The 25,420-nt window shown below is 39.6% G+C and overlaps 1 protein-coding gene across 2 annotated transcripts in view; it reads left to right on the top strand.

Annotated features, from left to right (window-relative positions):
- Window positions 1-12,740: 12,740 nt before the first annotated feature.
- tbk1 (TANK-binding kinase 1) overlaps window positions 12,741-25,420 on the top strand; it is a 242,608-nt gene continuing 229,928 nt past the window's right edge. For both annotated transcript variants that reach the window (XM_039769963.1, XM_039769962.1), the window contains exon 1: window positions 12,741-12,834. The gene's annotated coding sequence lies outside the window, so the exon portion shown is untranslated. The remainder of the gene's footprint in view (window positions 12,835-25,420) is intronic.

Here is a 25,420-nt window from a genome sequence, read left to right as displayed (position 1 = left end):
AATTAGTGCACAGCCCAGTGCCTCCAGCACCGATCCCCCAAAGTCCAGGCCTCACAGTCCGAATGTCTTTCTGGCCTCCTCCAGTCCTCTCTCCAGCTCCGTCATTCTTCCACCCGACTTCCGCTACTGAATGAAGGCAGGCGGCCCCTTATATAGGAACCCGGATGGGCTCCAGCTGCTTCCTGGCATTCCTCCGCAGACACGCCCCAGTGTGGCGGAAGTGCCGGCTGCGCACCAGGAAGCCCTCCAGGTGTCCCCTGTCTTCTTCCCCCCAGCTCCAGGTTTCTTCAGGCACCGGGGCGCCACCCCTACTGGGCCCCCAATACAACCAGGGCTCCACCCCCAGCCACCTGCGACAGTGCCACACTGCCAGCAAAGACATGTCGGTTTGAGCGACACATCCCGAGAGGGCTGCACGTCCCCAGAGTGGGTCCTACTATGTACGCAGGGTCCATCACGGCACCCTGGGACGCCCCATTTCGGCACCCCTTCCGAGGCTGACACGCCCCTCTGGTCTGCATCACTCTCGCCTCCACAGGCCCCGCCAGCCGGGGCACCATCCGATCTCCGGTGGAGAGACCTCCCGTGGAGCAGCCCGTTCCAGGAGGGCAGGTTCCCAACGGGGCCGGTCCTAATGCTCGTCGGGGCTTCGGTCCTACAAAAAGACAAAAGGGAGGGCCAGAAGCACTGCCTGGACACCCGTACCGAGCATCCCACCGGTCTCTGTACCGGCAGCCCACGACTTGCCTGTTCGGCTCCTCCGCCGCAGGTCCCATGCTCATCCGGTCATCCGTGGCGGGATCGCTCTCACAGGCTCCTCCTCCACCTGCCCAGGGGTTTCCCTCTGCCTCTGCAGAGGACGTCCCTTCACTGGACGCGTGCATCCAGCGACACGTCCCATCCTATTGGAGGAACCGGCATTGACCCCTCAGTTCCTCCTTTTCCTCTTGGACGCTGTGACGGTCTGGGTCTGAGCATGGTGAAAGCTCAAATCCAGCCCCGTCTGCGTCCCGGCAGAGTGATAGGAGACTGCCGGGGCTTGGAGCGAAGGGCGCTAGGACCCAGGACATTCATCAGCCCCTGTCCTGCCAGCCCATGCGATCTGGCTCTCCTCACTTCGCGTGCAGCCTGCACCGCCGCGTCCGCTGTTGGAGAATTGCCTCCTCCGATCCTCCTGGGTGTCCCGACTAGGCTCCACCCCCAGCCGCCTGCAACAATATATATACATATATATATATATATATATATATATATATATACTAGCAAAATACCCGCGCTTTGCAATGGCGAAGTACTGCCTTAAAATTTTTATTAAGAAGAAAATTAAACCTTTTTAAACTGAGGGAAAATATACCAATAATTATTTGTTAAGGATCTCTTTATATACCACATTGTGAGTTCGGCCCTCCGGTTGTAATATGACCAAGCTGTGCGCTGAGCTTACTCTTGAGCATGCAACGTACAGTTGGCCATGTGAACAGTAATCTTGTTTCAAATCTCACAGCTTGGATTGCTGCTGTCATAATCGGTTTGAGTTTAATGGTTTGTTTCAATTACGACAGTATTTGTAGGACTTGTGTTGAAGAGACATTCGGCATCTGTCAAGCATTGTAAGTATACAACCGGTTTCATCGATAACTTTACATCCAGCTTTTGAGAGTTTAAACATTTATAAACATCAAAGTGTCCACTACTGAAATCGTCACCTGTGAATCTAAGATGTTTAAGAGGCATTGGCGGTTGTCAAAAGGTGTAAAATATTTGGCCATTTCGGTATACTTGAAAGCGACAACCGAACAATTCACCGGCAGCCACCAACTCACATGCAGATGCATAGGTGAAGGGCTTAAGCATTTCACTCTTCTAGTGCCCCTCTGTAGTATAATTATCTCCTGTACCATCATCAGTCCATACCTTGATCCTGCCCCAGTCATTCAATACATAAGACACAATGTTCCTCCGGATATCAAGAGTGAGCCTGATATGGCCGTGCAATATGTAACAAAGACAATGGAAAAGGTAGGTGCCATCTCCGGGCATGGAAACCACTCGGTAAGTGACAGTTCTTTGATCGATGGTGATCACCTCGATAGACATGTTAATGGGGGTACGGTTGGAATGATAAAGGAAATGGGTACTTGAACAATGTAAAGTAAGTCTAAAATACCTACACAATAACTAGAAGCCGTGGATTAAATAAAAAGGCTGTAGTTATCAGCAGGGAGATGTGAATCCCGTGGCGAAGCACGGAAGGGAATGTACAGAATGAAGCGACGGACGGCCTTATATAGGCAGGCAGCCAACAACGTGGGAGGCATTAGGATGGGGGACCCAACGCTGCCTCACACGGTGACCGAGCTGCAGGCTATGGACGTATATATGTATGTAAGTAGGATTCAGTTAGCGTTGGGAACCACGTACCAAATTTCTTGAAGATGGGCCCATAAGTAACAAAGACCATTGAAAAGTTCAATATGGCGGCCAACAGTGGTATCATACCACCGAAATAAGCACCAAATTTCAGCCTTGTACCTAAACAGGAAGTTGGAGAATTAGTGACGTTGGAAAGTTCAATATGGCGGCTGACAGTGGCGTCATACCACCAAAATAAGTACGTACATTAGTTTTGGTTAGCGCAGGGAACCGCCTACCAAATTTCGTGAAGATGGGCCATAAATAAGAAAGTTCAACATGGCGGACGTTGTTCACCATTATGACCGTTACGCGTAGAATTTCGAAATGAAACCTGCTTAACTTTTGTAAGTAAGCTGTAAGGAATGAGCCTGCCAAATTTCAGCCTTCTATCTACACGTGAAGTTGGACAATTAGTGACGTTGGAAAGTTCAATATGGCGGCTAACAGTGGCGTAATACCACTGAAATAAGTACGTACATTGGTTTCCGTTAGCACAGGGAAGCCGCCTACCAAATTTTGTGAAGATGGGGCCATGAATAAGACAGTTCAACATGGCGGATGTTGTTGACCGTTTATGACCGTTACGCGTAGAATTTTGAAATGAAACCTGCTTAACTTTTGTAAGTAAGCTGTAAGGAATGAGCCTGCCAAATTTCAGCCTTCTACCTACACGGGAAGTTGGAGAATTAGTGACGTTGGAATGTTCAATATGGCAGCCAACAGTGGCGTCATACCACCGAAATAAGTACGTACATCGATTTTGGTAAACGCAGGGAAGCCACTGACCAAATTTCGTGAAGATGGGGTCAGCCTTCTACCTACACGGGAAGTTGGAAAATTAGTGACGTTGGAAAGTTCAATATGGCGGCTGACAGTGGCGTCATACCATCGAAATAAGTACGTACATCGGTTTCGGTTAGTGCAGGGAAACCGCCTACCAAATTTCGTGAAGATGGGGCCATAAATAAGACAGTTCAATATGGCGGACGTTGTCGACCATTATCGACCATTATGACCGTTACGTGTAGAATTTCGAAATGAAACCTGCTTAACTTTTGTAAGTAGGCTGTAGGGAATAAGCCTGCCAAATTTCAGCCTTCTACCTACACGGGAAGTTGGAGAATTAGTGATGAGTCAGTGAGTCAGTGAGTGAGTGAGGGCTTTGCCTTTTATTAGTATAGATATTAGATATATATATTGTGATGGACAGCCGGCAGCTCAACCCAGCCAACACATCCATGACACTAGATGGCGATTTCCCTGCAACATAGCGATGCCCCAGATTCCCACAGGGCACCATGGGATATGGAGTTCGGCTTCATAGCCCTGCTGGGTACCATGGGTACCACCAGGATATGCTGCAGGTAGACAAAAGGATTTCTGTTTCCTGTATTGCCCGGAAGTACTCACAAGTCACGAGGACGGAAGCCCAGAAGTACTTCAGGGCTGAAGAAAACCTAATTCCCCATCTGACCTGGAAGTGCTAGCAAGTCACGTGGACAGAAGCACTTCCAGGTCAAAGACTATATAAAGGACTGATGGAAACCCAGCAAGTGAGCCAGGGTTGGGGGGGAGTGTAACAGAGCTTGCTGGGAGGAGAGAATTAGAGAGAATTGTGGATGTGGTGCTTAGAAGGCAGAGCTACAGGCGCTGAACAGGCTCCTGTCAATCATGGAGAATCCAATGCATCCACTAAACAGTATCATCTCCAGACAGAGGAGCAGCTTTAGCAACAGACTACTGTCACTGTCCTGCTCCACTGACAGACTGAGGAGATTGTTCCTCTCCCACACTATGTGACTCTTCAGTTCCACTTGGGGGTTTAAACGTTAACATTATGCAAAGTTATTGTCTGTTATGCCTGCATTTTTATCACTCTTTAAATTTATATTTTTTTATCAGAATGCCGCTGCTGGAGTATGTGAATTTCCCCTTGAGATTAATAAAGTATCTATCTATCTATCTATCTATCTATCTATCTATCTATCTATCTATCTAGAAGGCACTATTTTGAAGAAAAAAGAATTAAAAGACTTCTTAGTGCTTTTAATTTGTGTCCAGAGCATCTGTCTATTGGGCTTCCTGGAGCAACAGTGCCCCCAAGTGTCCATAATATATATATATATATATATAGAGAGAGAGAGAGAGAGAGAGAGAGAGAGAGAGAGAAATCATGGAGCTCTGATTACATCTGTTAAATTAATCTGGAAATAGTTCAGTCACTAATCCAGTGGATCCAAATCCTGCCAACAATGCTAATGTGAGTGAAAGAGCACTTGGGAAGCCACAGCAAGGGCTGGGGAACCAGCTGGGCCTGTGTAATGAAGGATGAAGGGGAAAAAAGTGACACATAAAACAGCACATGAGAGTAACCTTGCATGAGTTGAGTTCTGGCATGAAGGAAGTGAGGAGGAACTGGGTGGAGAGGAGATTACAGTTTTGAGGTAAAGTCTGTGAAGATGCAGGTTCGCTGCATACTCCCATCTCGCTTCTGAGAGCCCCTAAACCTGTCACCGTCGGTAATGTTACTGATGAGCACGACAGTGAGGCACTACAATAGAGCAATCAGATGGTGCAAAAAGTGCCACATGCTTTTATTAAAATCAACAAAACAACAATCAAAAACAAAGTCCAAATTAAATAAAATGCAGTGCTTTCAGAATCCTTCAATAAATAAATGATCCCATAAAAACAGAAGTGAAGTTGAGTTTAAAATCCAGTAGAAAAATGTCTTCATTAAATACAACGAGATTAAAACAATGCTCGAAGCAGTCTCTTTAAAAACAAGCCCAGTGCATTCTTTAACTGCCTTCTCAGCCTTACTGCCTTCTTTAACTGCCTTCTCATGCTCTCTCTCTCTGTCACTCACTCTCTTGCACTCTCTTTCGCTCGCTCACTCGCTCACTGCACAGGTAATGCACAGGAAGAGACTGAACACGTGTGGAAATCATCGGCACGTAAGTACCGGAAGGGAAACTGGCTTGTTCGTCACCCGAGTGTGTGGTTGTGAACAGATGAAAAAGTTTAGCAAACTTTTTAGTCGTAACCAGATTTGTACGTGGTCCGAGACGTTCGTGACCCAAGGTTCCACTGTATTGCTTTAACCCCCCTTTTGTCTTTGGGTGATACTGCTTGCCTGACTGTTTGGTAATATACTGTGTGTATACTGTATATTAAGTCAAGTTTATACTTCTATATATTCATAAATGACCTTAGATATTCTGACTTTGAAATCCAGAAAATCCATACAGTATATTTACCTGTTTGCCACTCCAATGTGATCCTGCTCAGGATCTTAGAAAATTGTATGGTATGGTGTATGTGTGCGTATATATAGTGGTTAGTAGATTGTCTAGTTTGGAGGATTCATAAGCACTGAAGGCATTCATCTTCTCCAGAGCTTTTAAAACTTCTTAGGAAAAAAAAAAAACTGCCAGAACAACTTCCCAAATGTAGACACTGCTTTCAGGCTTTACCTGACATGGCCTGTCACAAATACAAGTGGTATGTGATTCTCCAAACTATGGTATGGTATGGTATATGTTCTCCAAACTCAGGCTAGTCAAGAATAGGATCATATCCACAATAGGACAGAAAAGACAAAATTGTTTGACTCTAATGTCAATAGAAAGTGCTCCAGTTTTGGAAACTGGAAATCCAGAAAAGTACAATTTTGAAAAGCAAGCATAGCATTTGTCTTAGTAATATACAGAATGGCCTATAAAGTATTTGATATTCCTGCTTCTGTAGTCATTTTCAAATGGGTTCTATAGTTGACTGTTCAAACCTTGATTTGTGACGGTTACTTAGTTACTTGTTATCTGTGCAGCAATGGCTAATTAAACATAGAAAGTCTGAAACAGACTACGCTGTCTCTCACAAATTCAGATAGTAAAGCCTTAATATATTTCTGTTCTTCAGATTTTTGCCATTTATTTTCAAACTAAAGCTCAATAGTGGTCATTTATTTTACTCTGTGTGACTCTGAGAACTTTAAATTGATGTGTATAGCACTCATAGCATTTTGTGTAGGGTTAGCTACAAAGACCAGCCTCGTTCCTTAATCTGGCCCTGTCTAAATGACGTTGCTAGATTATTCCATTGGCTTAATTCTCCAAATCAAATTTTCATGTTAACATTTTTGGAGGACTCTTGGAATTGATAAAAGAGCCTTGTTCTGAGGGACTTTGCCCCCTTTGCATATACAAATGTTCACATTTGAATATAATACTGTAGCCACATAATTAAAGTATACTTATATGTTACATGTTTGAATATTGAGTCGCTATGGTGATAACTATTGTTAGAGACAGCTGGGGAGTCGAACCAGGCGGGACGCCCAGGAGGAACGGAGGAGGGCTTGCGCCTTCCCCAGACCATGTGGGGGCGACCACCCTGGTAACTTTGGGGGCCACCGGTACAGACCTTTGAAGCTCCACCCTGTAGGGGCCCATGGTCACTGCCAGGGGGTACCCCTATGCCTTTGGAGCCCTGGACCTCAGCACTTCCGCCACACCTGGAAGTGCTGGGGGGAAGTGGAACGGAGACACTCGGAGTGCTTCTGGGTGCGCAGCCAACACTTCCGACCACACAGGGGAGTGTCGGGGGAGGAGTGTCGGGAAGCACCTGGAGCTCGTCTAGGTGTGGATATAAGGGGCCGCTTCCCTCCATTCGATGGCTGGAGTCGGGTGGAAGAGGACAGAGATCGGAGTAGAGGATAAAAGTGGAGGCGGACCAGAGACTGAGAGGCATAGTGTGAAGGCCTGGACTTAAAGGGGTGATTGGTGCTGCGACACTGGGATTGTGCACTCTATTGTAGATATTGTGGTAAATAAACGTGTGTGGTGCAAAAAACATCATGTTTACCTGTCTGTGTCCGGGCTGTACCCCACAGTATATATGTGCCTCCTCCAGACCACAAGGGAGCGACTGCCCTGGTTGTGTTGGGGGCCACGGGTAGAGGGCTTGGACCTCAGCAATTCCGCCACACCAGGAAGTGCTGTGGGGAAGAAGACTGGGGACACCACACTCCATACACTGAGGAGAAGCAAGACACATGACAGCCCGCATGGAGTTTGCTAAAAGACACATGAAGGACTCTGAGATGGTGAGAAATAAGATTCTCTGGTCTGATGAGACCAAGATAGAACTTTTTGGCCTTAATTCTAAGCGGTATGTGTGGAGACAGCCAGGCACTGCTCATCACTTGTCCAATACAGTCCCCACAGTGAAGCATGGCGGTGGCAGCATCATGCTGTGGGGGTGTATTTCAGCTGCAGGGACAAGACGACTGGTTGCAATCGAGGGAAAGATGAATGCGGACAAGTACAGGGATATCCTGGACAAAAACCTTCTCCAGAGTGCTAAGGACCTCAGACTGGGCCGAAGGTTTACCTTCCAACAAGACAATGACCCTAAGCACACAGCTAAAATAACGAAGGAATGGCTTCACAACAACTCTGTGACTGTTCTTGAATGGCCCAGCCAGACCCCTGACTTAAACCCAATTGAGCATCTCTGGAGAGACCTAAAAATGGCTGTCCACCAACATTTACCATCCAACCTGACAGAACTGGAGAGGATCTGCAAGGAGGAATGGCAGAGGATCCTCAAATCCAGGTGTGAAAAACTTGTTGCATCTTTCCCAAGAAGACTCATGGCTGTATTAGCTCAAAAGGGTGCTTCTACTAAATACTGAGCAAAGGGTCCGAATACTTAGGACCATGTAATATTTCAGTTTTTCTTTTTTAATAAATCTGCAACAATTTTTAAAAATTCTTTTCTTTGTCTGTCAATATGGAGTGCTGTGTGTACATTAATGAGGGAAAAAATTAATTTAAATGATTTTAGCAAATGGCTGCAATATAACAAAGAGTGAAAAATTGTAGGGGGTCTGAATACTTTCCGTACCCACTGTATATATGTACTAGCGGGTTCACCCCTACTTGCTTTGCTTGCCAACCCCCTCCCACCCAGCCTGTTGCGCACCAGCCACTTTGCTTCTTTGCCTCTCGCATTGTGAAGAGGGGGGGCTGAACGCACCCCAAGGAGACGCGGTTGCTCCTCCGAAACTCCCTCTTAAATGGTGATACAATGGGAAACAAATATATATATATTTTTTTTTACCTCCTCTTTGCTCGATCTGCTGCTGGCTTGCTGCTGCTGCTGCTGCCGTGCTGCGTGATCTGCATCTTGCGCGGCACTTTGAACATTTAAAGCCTGTACAGCAGCTGTTTTTCTCATCTACCCTTAGACTTTTATTTCTGGCCTCGGGCGTGGTTAAATCTGTTGGCACAAAGTCTCTCATCTTGCGGGACATGAGTTCATGATATTTTTTAGTTTATAATATAAAAATGGAATAAGAATCTGAAAATGTAACAACATCACATTAAAGTTTGATAAATTCTGAAAAGAATGATACCAAACATATATATGTAGGTTTTAAAATAAACCCGATTTAAAGTGTGACAAAAAAGGAAACGTTTATTGCAGTAAAAGATTAATAACTGCAAGTCACCATCAAAATAATCTCCTTCACTTCAAATGCACTTATCCCAAAGCTCCTACCCCTTTGAGAAGCAGTTCTGGAAGTTTTCTTTTGAGTGTCTTTAGTTGGGCTGTCAGGCTGCCTGGATGTCGTCAAAGAATTTAAATCATTTGCCTTTGATAGTCATTTTTAATTTAGGGAACAGCCAGAAGTCGCACAGCGCCAGATCCAGCAAATAAGGTGGATTTGGACACAGCATAATGTTTTTATTCGACAGAAATTGTCATACAGGAAGGGATGTGTGACAAAGAGCATTGTCATAATGAAGAATGAAGCCGTTTCAACATTTTCCTCGGTTATTGATGTTGAAGGATGTCCTGATCTTTTCTCACCTTCAACCAAGTCAGATCCATTACGAAATCGATCAAACCACTTGTAAACAGTCTTAATTGTCGGGGGAGAGTCACCATAAAGTGATTTTAATAACTGATGGGTTTCCTGAGCTTTTTGCAATTTGAAACTAAATTTCACATTAATGCATTGCTTGATATCCATTATTATTGACAAACTTGAAAAACACACAGTGGCTTACAAACGACTGACAGTATCAAACAAGTTGAAACTTGTCACAAACTAGACTGTAGGATGGTTATGTTAGAACCTTCATTGAATTGTTTTGTGTTGCTCTTGGATGGTGCTCTGCATCAACATACTTTTTGATCACACCTCGGATATATAGGAGGCACTGTCGTCCCCTTGAATCCTCAGACCAGACGCCAGACAGCAGATAAAAGTCCAAAATAATGACTTTTTATAATAATAAAGTGCACAAAACACCCTCCACTCCACAATACTCATAAACAATACAATAATCACAATCCTCTAACTCCCAGACGCGTTGTCACCCTTCCTCCCAGCACAGCTCAACCACAGTCCTTTTATAGTCAATGACCCAGGTCAGATCAAAACTCCTCTTTTCTTCAGCCCGAAAGTATATCATCTCTTCCATTCCCGTAATTGTGAATTAATTCCAGGCTACATGGAAAGTACAAGTCCCTGGGCCTCCCTGCACCGTCCCCTGGAGGCCCCCACGGTATCCAGCAGGACTCTGAAAAAAAACTCCAAGGTCGATGATGCCCTGCTGGAATTTGGGCCACCTCCATGTTGCCGGGAGGGCTCCATCTGGCGGTGTGAGGGATGAATGGCCGGCCATATACCACTATTTATATGTATATGTATATATATATATATATATATATATATATATATATATATATATATATACACTAGAGGGCTTTGCCCCCTGCTTGCTTCGCTTGCCCAACCCCCTTCTCCTCCCGGGGCGCACTTTGTGTTTCTGCTGCTCACGTTGTGAAGTGGCAGGGGGCTGAACGCATGCTAAGGAGATGCGCACAGATCAGCTGCTACTTGCTGCTGTCAAGCTGTGCACTGTGTGTTGATTATTTAAAAGCCTGTACAGCAACTGTCCTTTTGTCTCACCATGAGACAAGGCACAGGTCTTGCCTCCTAAAGTTGTAATATCTAGTCTTGCGTGATGCCAAAGTGTCTCTCCGAGCTGATCATGTCTCAAGTGACGTCAAAGTGTCTCTCCGACATGATCACGTCTTGACCCAAGATTTTTTTATAGAATAGATTTATATATATACTGTATGTATGTGTATATATATATATATATATATATATATATATATATATATATATACAAATGTTCAGAGAACTGAATCGTGGCTATCCAATGAAAATGCAATTAACAGACATTTGGACATGAACCTAGCATATGCAGGCTTGAAAAGAAGAACATGCACATAATAAATAAGACTTTATGACCTACACCTTCCAAACCCCACCTCATTAATCCCCCCAACCACACATACCCCTCACCCATATCCACCTACTGTCTATTCTTATTTCCTATACTCCTTTATGTCTAATCGTTTTCTTCTGATAATGACTCCTGATAGAGGTTGAAAGTACATGAATAAAAAATTATTTTAAGATGCGTGATTCATTTTTTTCCCTTTTTGGATTTCCAGATACAAATATGCAAACTGTATCACAAATCGTAGCTTCCACAAATGTTGTAATATGATTTTCGTATATACCTGTTGAGAAGTAATGTAACTTAAAAAGATATGAATATTGAGACACAAGATAAGCAACATTATCTTATCGTTAATGTATGTTCAGTAAAATGTATGCGTGAACCACATTTGCAGCTGTTTATGCCTACAAGGTACTTACTGTCAGCCTATGGAGGAATATTTCGGACAAAATTAATTAAATAAATAAATAAATGCGCAAATAAATAAAAGTACTGTGAAATGTGAACATAAATAAATAAATGTGTCATGAAATGAGAGCCTAAATAAATAAATATGTCATGAAATGACAGCATAAATAAATAAATGTGTCACGAAATATGTTTATGTTGCTTATTTATTTATTTATTTATTTAATTTTGTCCGTAACATTCCTGCAAACCGTCATGAAATACGACTTAAAATAAAACTGTTACTTTCACTCGTCAAAGTTGAGAGGGTGGGCTCTAACACACCCTCTAGTTACTGATTGGTAAATCGGTAGCACAAGAATTAATTAGAAAAATGCTTACTACTGCCGATGAAATTGATTCTGTCGAAGATATTACGTATTTCAGAGAGAGAATTGAAGATTTATCGGAAGACATTACAATGCTGGCGGCCCTTTTAGACTCCGATATAGATTAAACTATTTTTGAAATTATCGAAGAACAGATGGAACGGACAGGACTACACTCCAGTTCAGGTAACGCAGTTCCCTGCTCTGGACGTCTATCCTTTGACATCCCAGCTGAGTCAATAGAACACCTTCTGTTATTCGGTTTAAAAGTACGACAGATTGCATATCTATATGGTGTATCGGAGAAAACGATCACAAGGCGAATTAGCCAGTCTGATATACGGTAAGCTGCAACGGCTGTATTAGTTTAGGTACTTTGACATGGAATGCCCAAAGCAGCTCCAGCTAATATTTGAACTGAGTATAATTTCAAAAATAGTTTAATCTATATCGGAGTCTAAAAGGGCCGCCAACATTGTAATGTCTTCCGATAAATCTTTAATTCTCTCTCTGAAATACGTAATATCTTCGGCAGAATCCATTTCATCGGCAGTAGTATTTTTCTAATTCATTTCTGTGCTATCCATTCACCAAACAGTAACTAGAGGGTGTGTTAGAGCCCACCCTCCAAACTTTGACGAGTGAAAGTAACATTTTATTTCAGTCGTATTTCATGATGGTTTGCAGGAATGTTACGGACAAAATTAAATAAATAAATAAGCAACAAAAACATATTTCGTGACACATTTATTTATTTATGCTCTCATTTCATGACACATATATTTATTTATGCTCACATTTCACAGTATTTTTTATTTATTTACGCATTTATTTATTTATTTAATTTTGTCTGAAATATTCCTCCATGGAGTTTGCATGTTCTCCCCGTGTCTGCATGGGTTTCCTCCGGGCGCTCCGGTTTCCACCCACAATCCAAAAACAGGCAGGTTAGGTGGATTGGCGATTCTAAATTGGCCCTAGTGTGTGCTTGGTGTGTGGGTGTGTTTGTGTGTGTCCTGTGGTGGGTTGGCACCCTGCCCAGGATTGGTTCCTGCCTTGTGCCCTGTGTTGGCTGGGATTGGCTCCAGCAGACCCCCTTGACCCTGTGTTCGGATTCAGCGGGTTAGAAAATGGATAGCCACTTAGCAGAAAACGGAACTAAAAATGTGCCTAAACTGCTGCTCTTATTTTCCATTAGCCTGTGGTCCCGCCCCTTTCATTCCTAATTAGGCGTCCAGGAAAAGATGACGCTCTCCACGCAGTTGAGATGCAACACGTGACCAGAGTCTGTCAGAAGCAGCCAGATTTTCCAGGTAGGACAACCAGAACTTAACATTTTCATTACATTCTTTCGTGTTCTTCACGTGGGCATTCTTTTTTGAAAGGCTGATGTTTATTTCTATTAACTATGCATCTCACGTTTGAACAAGTAGTAGGTTATTTGTTTGGAGGTGAAAAGTACTCGGTACGAAAACGGCATTCAACCTTAGAACCCGGAAGTGAAAACCATTTTTTGTGTGTTTCACTCTAGAGTAAACACAGTTTCTGTTATTGTCAGTGATGTATAAACGCTTGACAAATCATTGTTACCATCGGTTTTACTCTTTCACTTTAATTCTACCGAATATGTGTAAAACTGATGAAAAGTTTGGTGCTGTTGACCCTCAGTGTCACGCAGTCCTTCGTGTAATAACTTTAAAAGAAATGTGTCCTTTTGAAAACTAAAAGACCCTGGATTAGATTTTTTTCAAGTACTTATGTCAAATCAGCAAAAATCACTTATATGACTGAATGTGTGCTGCCTCGTTTATTTAATAGAAAGAAGGCGCTAGTTTTGTTTTTAGTACATCATTGTATGTAAAGGTTAGCAGCCTTACCAATGCCTACGCATTTAATACGTTGTTTTACCTTAAAGGGTATCCAAGTAAATTGAATTATGTTTTTCTATCTGTTAGTTTAAGGCATTCAATATCCTGTTTCAAATACTTAGTTATTCCCTTCTGCAAGTTGGTGTGCTGTTTGTAATGTTTTAATGCATTGTGCACGGACGGGAATTTTCAGTTTCACTTTGTAATGTCTCAGAATATTAGAGGATATGCTGATTTCTCGTATTTACGGCAGACAATTCGAAAGATACCTCTTGAACCTGCAGCAAGTGCTTTTAATGTTTGACTAAAAGTCGTTTACCATTTCTTTTTTTTACCAAAATAGAAAATAATTATCGTTTTTTAAACTTCCTAAAAACATATACTTTTTTATTTGTGGTGTAACTTTCAGTTTATAAGTCTTTTATTCGGGCAGGAGAGGGAGAAGATAAAGTTTTTGCTTTTTAATTTGATCAAATTATGTTTAATTATATGCTTGTGTTTGTCTACAGAGACTTAGCTGCATTTAGGTGCGTATCTATATGAGGTGCCCTTTAGTACATACAGCATTCTTAACAGTGCATACACTACTGAAATGCATACACTCTGAAGTGAAAATGCATACAGTGAAATGGAAATATTCCAAGATTTTAATATATATATATATATTACACTGCGTACTGAAATGTATACATTCCAGAGTGAAATGCTTACACTATACAGTGAAAGGAGTACACTATATTTTGAAACAACTACAGTCTATGGTGATACATATACACTGTATGGTGAAATATGGTGAAATACATACATTGAACAGTGAAACATACTGTAAGCCAAAACACACTGTTCTATAGTGAAATGTATAGATTGCATACTGAAACACACTGTAGAGTAAAATGCACACAATGTATACTGAAAGGTTTACATTGTACAGTGGAACATATGTTTTGTAGTGAATCATATACACTGTATAGTGAAATACACTCAATAATGAAACACGTATTCTATAGTGAGCTGTATACACTGCAAACTGAAATACTTAAAATGTTATAGTTAAATGTATAAGTTGTCAAATAAAACACATACACTGTATAGTGATATGAATATACTGTATACTGAAATGCATAAGCAAATGTATATACTGTACTGTCTATTGACACACATACACAGTATTGAAATGCATACACAGTATAATGAAACATGCTTTACACTTTAAACACAGAGTCACATACACTCCATATCAAAAAGTCTTTGATTTATATGAGAATATTTAAACTCCATTTCAAATTTATGCAGTGTGTAATAGATTCTGAGTAGTATCAATAAAAATCTGGCAGGAAAATGTCTCTCTATTATAATAAAAAAAATCTTGGAAAGAGAGACAAGATGTGACTTTCTCAGAGAGACACTTTCAGTCCCGCGAGACGAGATTTAACCACGCCCGAGGCCGGTAATAAGAGACAAAGAGTAGTTGACAAAGTAGAACGTCGTAAAGAATTCAAAAACAATGGCGCGATACACATGCAGAGCAGGTCAGAGAAATGGAATTACGATATGTCGACAGTATCAAAAAAAAAAAAGATAGTAAAAATTGCATTAGCGCAAACAGAATTTTTTTTTTACATTTTATTGATTTTATTGAAATCACACAACATTCCATACAAATAGATACATTTTTACAAATATCAAATATAGAGTCGAAAAACAGAAATTATTACTTGGTGAAATAACGGAACAGTGAAAAGAGATTGAATATATTGTTCAGATTTAAAGTTTAAGTCGGAGACTTGTAGATTGTCTAATTTGTGTTGCCATCAGGGAAAAGTAGTGTTTCTTCCCAATAAAGAGGCCTATCTGCGAGAATTAAAAGTTTTGTTGTATCTGCGAGAATTAAAAGTTTGGTTGTTTGGTGAAAGTGAAATCGATATACGCGAGCGGCAGAGATGTGAAGTTGCTGGCGCATAGCGCCGGCAGGGTGGATAGTGAGCAAAGTGAGCAGGGGGCGAAACCCCCTAGTTTTTAATAAATGAAGCCTCTAATGCTGAAGGTATTGTTTAATACTTCACCAAATTAGGAGGATGCCAGGAGACAATACATCAGTATGAGTTTTCATGTGATGCTTCTTTAAGACAACATCCATCCATCCATCTTCCAACCCGCTGAATCCGAACACAGGGTCATGGGGGTCTGCTGGAGCCAATCCCAGTCAACACAGGGTTCAAGGCAGGAAACAAACCCCAGGCAGGGTGCCAACCCACCACAGGCCACACACACACCCACACACCAAGCACACACTAGGGACAATTTATTATCGCCAATCCACCTAACCTGCATGTCTTTAGGTCTCTTAACTGCGAGGCAGCAGCGCTACCACTGTGCCACTGTGCCATCTTAAGACAACATGCATACAGGAATATAGGAGATCATTTTCAAGTCATTAATGCATTTTTATACGTATACTCAGAATATGATGTATTTGGAGGCAAGAGCTGGTTATATTTTTACAAAATCTGTAGTTCAATATTTCAGTTGCTAACTATTTGCTTGTATCTTACAAATGAAGATATTTGTAATTGTAATTGAAGTATGCTGGAGTTAGTACAATCTGGAATGCTTGGAACACCTACATTTGCAATAACACCCTCTTCTATGCGGTGGTGTGCTGGGGAGGCAGCATAAAGAAGAGGGATGCCTCATGCCTGGACAAGCTGTTGAGGAAGGCAGGCTCTATTATAGGCACAGAGCTGGACAGTTTGACAAACGTGGAAGAGCGACGGGCACTGAGCAGGCTCCTGTTCATAATGGAAAATCTTACTGCATCCACTAAACAGGATCATCTCCAGACAGAGGAGCAGCTCCAGCGACAGACTGCTGTCACTTTCTTCCTCCACTGACAGACTTAGGAGATCGTTCCTCCCCCACACTATTGACTCTTCAGTTCCACCCCTTGGGTAAACATTAATATTATACAAAATTATTGTCTGTCTGTTATACTTTCATAGTTATCACTCTTTAATATTGTTCTTTATAATTATGCTGCTGCTGGAGTATGTGAATTTCCCCTTGGGGTTAATAAAGTATTCTATCTATCTATCTATCGATCTATCTATCTGCTGAGCAAATCAGTTACTTTTTTTCATTAGGCAAAGAATTTCAAGGATTTTTGGTATTAACACAAGGACACAAACTGGTGTATGTTCTCAGCAGTTTTCTGAGGTATTAGACATTCATTTATGTAATATTATTCGAGAGGTCCTGACTTGAACCCCAAATGCAGATGAAACCTATGTAACAGGTAGCCTAAGATCTCATGGTTTTCAAGGGCAACGATTGTACACTCATCCGTGTCTTCGGCATATTGATCCAATTAGGAGAGCTTTCCGCAGAAGGCAAGCAATTAGAAGAAGAGCTTAACATCGGGTTATGCCCAAATGCTTTGCGGTATGATAAATATATAATATATTTTAATGTTTTTGCAAAGCATCTGTTCCAGAAATGCACAAACCCAACACCATTTGGCTAATCGGTTTCAGTAATTGATTTAAAAATTCAAAACAAAATTGAGTTATAAACCGCATACTACTTATCTACTGTACTGTACATAGGCCTGACAGCTGCACCTCTTTTACTAGGCATTTCAGATGTTATACTATTGCCACTTTCTGTTGTATTTCGAAAATAAAGCTCACGGATGACTGTTTTGTAAAGAGTGTCATACTTGTTCCCTTTTATTCAATATCATAAAAATTAGTCTCTCTATTATAATAAAAAAATCTTGTGTCGAGACGTGACCTTCTCGGAAAGACACTTTGACATCCCGCATGTCTAGACTTTGCAACCTTTGGAAGCAAAACCCATGAGACGGTGACTTTTGCACGTCACACCCTACTTACAAAAAAGGTTAAAACAAGATCACGGACATCTAACCTCACAGTTGTTGGAACGCTTTTATCAGACACACTTCATGTGCTCCCAGCTCTTAAAAATTTTATACGTTCTAGATGGCAGGTGAACAACTAAGCAAAGAAGAAAGAGCTGTGCATCAAAAAGAGACACAAAGGCGTTGGATCGAAAAGAAGGCAAAAAGAATGCACAAAAGAACAATAATAATCTATGTGCAAATTCTGAAAATAAGAAAAGTAATAATCAGCCCGGACCAAGTGGAATTGAAAACCTCGTAGGTCTAAACGGGGTCAGAAATAAAAGAGTTCATAAAGACATTCAAAAACATTGGCGCAATACACATGCATAGCAAGTTAAAGAGTATGAAAGGCGGAAAATTCAAAAGTATCAAAAAAAAAAAAAGATAATAAAGATTGCATTAGCACAAACAAATAGAAATTATTACTCAGTGAAATAATGGAACACAAAAATGGGATCCAATATATGGACATAGTTGATATGTCAGAAGTATGTAGATATTGTTTGGCTTTAAAGTTTAAGTCGGAGACTTGTAGATCGTCTAATTTGTGTAGCCATCAGGGAAAAGCAGTGTTGCCTCCCAATGAAGAGGCGTATCTGCAAAAATTGAAAGATTTATTGTTTGGTGAAAGTGAAAACCACAAACACTACAGTCAAAATATCAGAGTCTACAATAATCTTTTCACATTCACATCAGTCAATGCACAATAATGGACCATACGCTATGAGATTCTGTGGTCCCACAACAATTAAAGCTAAGACCAATTTCATTTCGAAGAAACCACAATTCGCTCTGGTGTATATTTATGATCACAGAGAAGCGATGCAACATAGAATCGAAAGAGTATGTAAAACTTCCCATGAAAATAACAATCTCTTTAAATTGTATATCCAGTTAACCAAACCCGGGGGTGGGCGAGCGAAGTGAGCAGGGGGCGGAGCCCCCTAGTAATTTAATAATTATCTTATTTATTGATATGATTGTTTAGTCATATTTGATAACCATTTCAAGGAGACCAAGTATACAACCTCTACAATAAACATTTGTCCATCGTATTTAATTTGAATTTTTTCCTAGTAAATTTTATATCAATCTTTTTATAAACGGCTTATGTACTTTGTTAGTTTAACAGAGATTCATGAAGTTATTGGTAAAATGTAACATTTTCTTATATGCATATGGACAGTAATCATAAAATGATCTCATTCAAATGTAAAAGTTATTTAAGGGTTTGTTCTGATTAGTTAATAAGACAGAGTTTTATTCTTGTTTGAAGAAACTGAATAATCCTTTCAACTTTATGGGCTTTCTGTTAGACACAGTGGTAAATATTTTTTGTGTTTCCATTAATTTTTTGTTAAATAATCAACTGTAAAAGACCTATAGAAACCTGTTGAAAAGTGATTAAGTAAAGAATAAATTAGGCTGTGCCCCAGAAAGTAAAAACTCCTACATTACTCAATGGAGAAACGTCGCTTAGTACCTTGATAATGTACCAAACATCACCAAAATAGTGTAAGTCAAAAATGAAATCAGAAATAACTGCAAAGTTCATTATTTAAATATTTATTTACTGTTTGTATTGTTACTATTCTGTGTAAACTGTTATTAATATCAGCATTAAAGAAAGCTACACTAATAATCATATCCAGTATTATCTTGCCATATTTCAGCAAACAATGTTTATCTCCAAGTTCAGTTAGCACTTGCATGTCAAAAATATAAAATCTTGTCTTTAATCTGAAAATAAAGTTTAAAATAAATTTTGAAGCAAACGATACACAATTTATTTAGTTGAAAATAAACATGCCTAAATTTAGAAAAAAATATATTCCTGTTTTTTTTTCTTTTTTATTTACTATATTTATTGCAACACAGAAATCAAATTTGGTCTTTCACTAACAAATGTGTAACAGAAGTGTGAACTGGTTAAAAAAAAAAACCCTCAAAAAAAAAAACCTATTTGTTTTATCTCAGGTAAATAGCTCTATGCAGAGCAGCTCTCACAATAGAGAGATTAATGATTAATTAATTAATGAAAGTGGGCGACAAATTCAGTTGACAACTGGTTTATTTCAAACATTATCTATCTATCTCTATCTCTATCTCTATCTCTATCTCTATCTCTATCTCTATCTCTATCTCTATATCTATATCTATATATATATATATATATATATATATATAGTAGAACAGTCTGACTCAATGGAAGGTTTCTGTGACAAGCCACCTAGAGGTACAGTATATATTCAGTACCTGTAGCAAATATGACTTTTCTTTTCTGTTGTGGTTGATGTCCCCTTTTCTGATACAGAAAATAAAGTAAAAAGAAAATGAGAGACTGGCAATGGAATCATCACCAAACATGCATAAAGTGCATCTCTTAACTATAAGTGTAGTTCAAAGTTGCATGAAATTTTTCTACATCAAATCTGCTAAATTAACAGCAGTTATAAAATTGTTGACGGCAGCAATTGTTTAGAACACTGAGAAATGCACATACCATTATTTTGTAACATCATTCAGTTTATTTCTAATGGTTCCCCTATATGAAAAAGAAATTTTAAAGTGCTAAAAGGGTGAAATCAGTGTTATAGGGATGTCTTTTAAGAATTCTAGCCAAAAATTAAAGTTTTAATTAATAGAATGCATATTTAAATCATGTGTCACTTATAAAAGTCTAAAACTTCATACTACAATGAGCAAGAAAAGGATTTCCGCTTGTTGCTTTTTATGGTGTTGATTTTGACAGAGTAGTAATTATTACATAAACCCCACTTGCTTTAATCATTCAATCAACATTATAACAGCAGATTGTACTTATTTATCTACACATTGTCTATTGTAAAAATTGAGATATACATTCTTACCTTCCATATTCATTAAAAAATCCCTCCAAAATGCAACAATGGAAAGTTCCACAGTCATCATTTTGCTTCTCTCAGGTGAAAAGTGAACCATTTTTTCTTTGGTCAGTTTTTCAGGTTTATAACAAAAAAATAGGGGCAAAGATTGTGGGATATATCTGAAATTCTGCAGGAGGCCAAATAAATGAATAAAAATTACAACTTTTAAAATAAAGGTACCAAATTAATGGTGAACATGTCACAAATGTATATCAAGCAATACTACTATAAACAATTTATTATTTTATGCAGGTGGTATTTTTAATTAGGTGTGTGAGCACCATTTCACTTTATGCTTTAATTTTTTCTTTCACTAAATTTCATTAAGCTTCCTAAAATTTGTCATCATTTGAAATACGTGAATTAAATCCAAAAAGTGAAGCAAAATTGAGAAAGATGTATAACGTCAATCAATTTGGAATGAAACTTTGGTCTTCCACTAACTAAAAACTTTAACTAGAAAAAAACAAGAGCAAATCCCTGGTTTCCTATGCCTGTTTTACTGCCCTTGTGTTTCTGTTAAATTCTTTTATAATAAGATAAACCTAACTTCTGTGACAGATTTCAATGTCTTCTGAATAATGCTCCATAGATGTAAATTTTTTCAATTAAAATATTTAATTTGTTGAGGTGTCTCTAGTCTCTCACTACCAATAATACATTTTAATAAATCAAAGCCAAAGCAAAAAACTAAGCCATTAATGCAAAATCAATTTACATCTTGGACAGAACATTCCGGAAAATGCGCCTTTCTTTAGAAAAAAATGTTTTTGCTCGTTCTCAGTGGGTGGAGTAATTAAACCACTAGAATGTATAAATTTTACTACAGAGTGTATGTGTTTCACTATATGTTGTTTAAGTATAAAGTGCATGCTTTTTAATACAAAGTGCAACAGTTTTAGTATGTAGTGGCATTTCAGTGTATGGTATATGTTTCAGTATACTGTGTAGTGTATGCATTTCAGTGTACGTGTATGTCATTCCATATATAGTGTAAGTACTTCAGTATGCAGGGCACGTGTTTTAGTATACCATGTATGTGGTTAAGTGTCTAATGTAAACATTTCAAGGTACAGTGTATGCATTTCAGTATATAATGTATCTGTTTCAATAGTATAGTGTATATGATTCAGTATAAAGCGTTACCATTTCAGTATGCAGTGTATGCACTTCATTATATAGTTTAACCATTTCAGTATGCAGTGTATATATTCAGTATGTACTGTAGTATAAATACCTCAAGTATGCATTGTGTGTGTTTCAGTATGCAGTGCATGGACAGTCATATGAAAATGTTTGGGAACCCCTCTCAGCCTGCATAATAATTTACTCTACTTTCAACAAAAAAGATAACAGTGTTATGTCTTTCATTTCTAACAAAAAAGATAATAGTGGTATGTCTTTCATTTCTCAGATAGGAACATCTGAGTACTGGGGTATTTTCTGAACAAAGATTTGCAGTGAAGCAGTATTTAGTTGTATGAAATTAAATCAAATGTGAAAAACTGGCTGTGCAAAAATTTGGGTCCCCTTGTAATTTTGCTGATTTGAATGCATGTAACTGCTCAATACTGATTAATTGCAACACCAAATTGATTGGATTAGCTCATTAAGCCTTGAACTTCATAGACAGGTGTTTCCAATCATGAGAAAAGGTATTTAACACTAGAATTACCAGCACATTCAGATTAACAAAAGATGCTGGCGGAGAGGTGAGAACGGTTTTAAGAAGCGATTTAAGGTGGGACGGATTTACGAGTTTTTTCGTAGGCTCTGGTAATTCTAGTGTTAATGGGGTCAGCTGCAAGTTGTGCTTCCCTTTGACTCTCCTCTGAAGAGTGACAGCATGGGATCCTCAATGCAACTCTCAAAAGATTGGAAAAACAAAGATTGTTCAGTATCATGGTTTAGGGGAAGGCTACAAAAAAGAGGTTTAACACTAGAATTACTAGTGCCTACAAAAAAACTCATAGATCCGTCCCACCTTAAAACACTTCTCACCTCTTCATCAGCATCTTTTGTCCTTTAAATGTGTTGATAAGCAGCAAGCAGTCTGCTATCACATCCCCCACCGGCGCACAGTTTTCTCAGCTTAAATCTGTTTACCTGCGTGTCAGTTGTTTAGAGTTGTATAGAGTTAGAAGTTAAGCAAAATGACACCTTTTATAAATACTATATCGTTATTTGGAACACTTGCATTTCATGTGTGTTCCGTGTCTACAGCGATCTATGCACAGTAAACACATCATTAAAACAGAAACGTTTTTCATGTTTTAGTAATAATTGACAAAATGTAGACATGAAGTGTATAATGTGTGAAGCCTGAATTCCAAATATCAAAGAAACACTTTCACAAAAGATACAAGTATAACAGAACAAATGTTCTGCCTTACTTCTGGGGTAGTATACTGGTTAGAGCTGCTGACTCCAATTCAGAAGGTTCTGGGATCGAGTCTTAATGTCTCCCAAAATAAATGTTTTGAGTAGTGAGCTGTTCTTATTGTTAATATTATACAATAAAAAGCATACATTTGATTTGCATTTGTAACAGCCGCTGTAAATGTGTAGTACTTGTCGAAGTTAGTGTCTTTTTTTAGTTTTGCTAGTTTTACTTTATTTATTTATCTTCCTACAGCATAAAGGCACAAGTATACTGCAGAGCTTCCTCTGTTTTATCGTCAAGGGCTTGCTCACAAATTACACGTGTAATGCCACGAAAAATACCTGCTGACACTTTAGTACTCGAGCAATGGTACGAGAATGAAGTTAGACTTTTTTTGGGCAAATACACCACGCCAGTGTTTAGATCTGGACGGTGTAGCGTTATCAAGCTCTGTAAGCTGTGCTGTTTCTTTAAAGGACTGGTGATTGGCAGGATGACGCCAATCTGAACAGCGTCAGATCAGGTTTGAATACACGCTGGCACTGTTACAGAAGGCGTGAGCTTATTCAGTGCAGCAGTTTCAATGCACAGTACGCAATATTATTTGAAAACAAACGGAGTCAGATCGGGTGTATATTTAAACCTGATCTGATGCTGTTCGTTTTCAAATAATATTGCATTAGTGCGATGATATTTTCACATATATCGTCTCTTTCTTCAATCTTGCGGTTTGTAATCAGTGACTGCATGTTTTTTTTTTCCCCCCCGATCTTGTTAGTCCCCACATGTTGCTGTATGCTGTTTCTTTTGTACTCCAGGACATGCAGAGGACAGAATAGGTACAGAGTAGTAAGTTCAGCGCAATATGCAATCATCAGATTCAAATGTTAACAGTTCACACGCGCAAGGATCGTCCTTCCTAAATTTACGTGTGTACCTGTTACAATATACACACTTCTCTCTATGCTGTGGTTTCTTTTTTTTATTTTTATTAATTTTATTGCATTCCATACAAATCAAGTTTTACATAAAGAAAATTTGAGTTAAGAACAAATTGATCCCCACCCCTAAGAGAGAGAGCAAGCCAAACAGCATGAAATTTAAGACCTATAAACATACCTAAATTAATAGATTCTCTGTGCTTTATGAGATTATTTTAAGATATTACTGATTAGATCTCATATCATATTTGTTACAGCCATTATGATAGACAGGCCACCGGCAATAAATACCTACAATGCAAGAAAAATTGTATAAAATATGTGTACAGTTACAATAAACGTACGTACATGTACTAAGTACATAGAAAATTAGTTATGGGTACTCAACAACAATAACACGACGACTTGTCCGATAATGATGATTTTAATTTTACTGCACAACAAAGGAGAGCGTTACAGCTCTTCTAAAGGAGCCTCTTCAGACGAATGTGTAGCACCTCCGTTCTTCTTCCGGCAGTCTTCAATCCAAATCCCTAAAGCAGATTCCATCTGGACTACTGCCTTATTACATCCACTTACAACTTGTTTTGTGCCCTGGTTAAAGGACACTGCGGCCATAGATCTTATATTCTTTTCCTCCTTTTTAAATAAAAAGAATCGTGGACTCATTGATGCCGTAATGGCATCCTACAGCGGTGTAGCTGTCCCCTTACTTTAATATATCCAAAACTTTTACCTTTTCGGTAATCGTTAGCATCTTCTGTTGGCACCTGGGCACGGCTCCTGAAGCAGGAGCAGATCGTTTTGGAGCCATAACAAAGGGCTTGACTATGCACAAAGATAAACACAACAGTTAACTCTTTACACAGCGAAACACGTTGATGCTGAATGAGCGAGATGAGACTTCCTGGTTAACGCAGTGGAATCGAATTCAGCGCTCCGTTGCTGAGCTAATCAGCACACAGGAACTGTGTGCTCTGATTGGGTAGCTTCTCAGCCATCCGCCAATAGCGTCCCTTGTATCAAATGAACTGGGCAAACAACTGAGGAAGCTTGTACCAGAAGTAAATTGTCCACAGAAACCCGCAAAGCAGCGAAAAATCCGAGTTATATATTTAGATATGCTTACATATAAAATCCGCGATAGAGTGAAGCTGCGAAAGCCGAAGCTTGATATAGCGAGGGATTACTGTACACGGATTACTGTAAAAATGGAACACGCATGAAATGCGTGTGTTCCAAATAACAATCTATTATTTCCACTGTAAAACTCCACTTCACTCCCAGCTAATCAATCAAAGCATTAGCTGAGAGAAGTTTGTGCACGTTCTAAGTTGGTGGGGGGATGGAATAGCTGGCTGCTTGTAGCTTGTCTTTATCGGCACATTTAGAGGACAAAGGACGCTGGCGGAGAGGTGTGAACGGATTTAAAGTGGGCTAGATCTACCAGTTTTTTCGTCGGCTCTGGTAATTCTAGTGTTAAACTGTCAGTTTCAACTATAAGGAATGTAATCGGGAAATGGAAGGCCACAGGCACAGTTGCTGTTAAACCCAGGTCTGGCAGGCCAAGAAAAATACAGGAGCGGCATATGCGCAAGATTGTGAGAATGGTTACAGACAACCCACAGATCACCTCCAAAGACCTGCAAGAACATCTTGCTGTAGATGGTGTATCTGTACATTGTTCTACAATTCAGTGCAATTTGCACAAAGAACATCTGTATGGCATGGTGATGAGAAAGAAGCCCTTTCTACATTCACGCCACAAACACAGTTGCTTGTTGTATGCAAATGCTCATTTAGACAAGCCAGATTTATTTTGGAACAAAGTGCTTTGGACTGATGAGACAAAAAAATGAGTTATTTGGTTACAGCAACAAGC

The sequence above is a fragment of the Polypterus senegalus genome, chromosome 11, assembly GCF_016835505.1.
Source record: "Polypterus senegalus isolate Bchr_013 chromosome 11, ASM1683550v1, whole genome shotgun sequence".
In the NCBI taxonomy this organism is placed as follows: Eukaryota; Metazoa; Chordata; class Cladistia; order Polypteriformes; family Polypteridae; genus Polypterus; species Polypterus senegalus.
The sequence above is the reverse complement of the archived record's forward strand: the minus strand, read 5'-3'. Positions and strand labels throughout refer to the sequence as shown.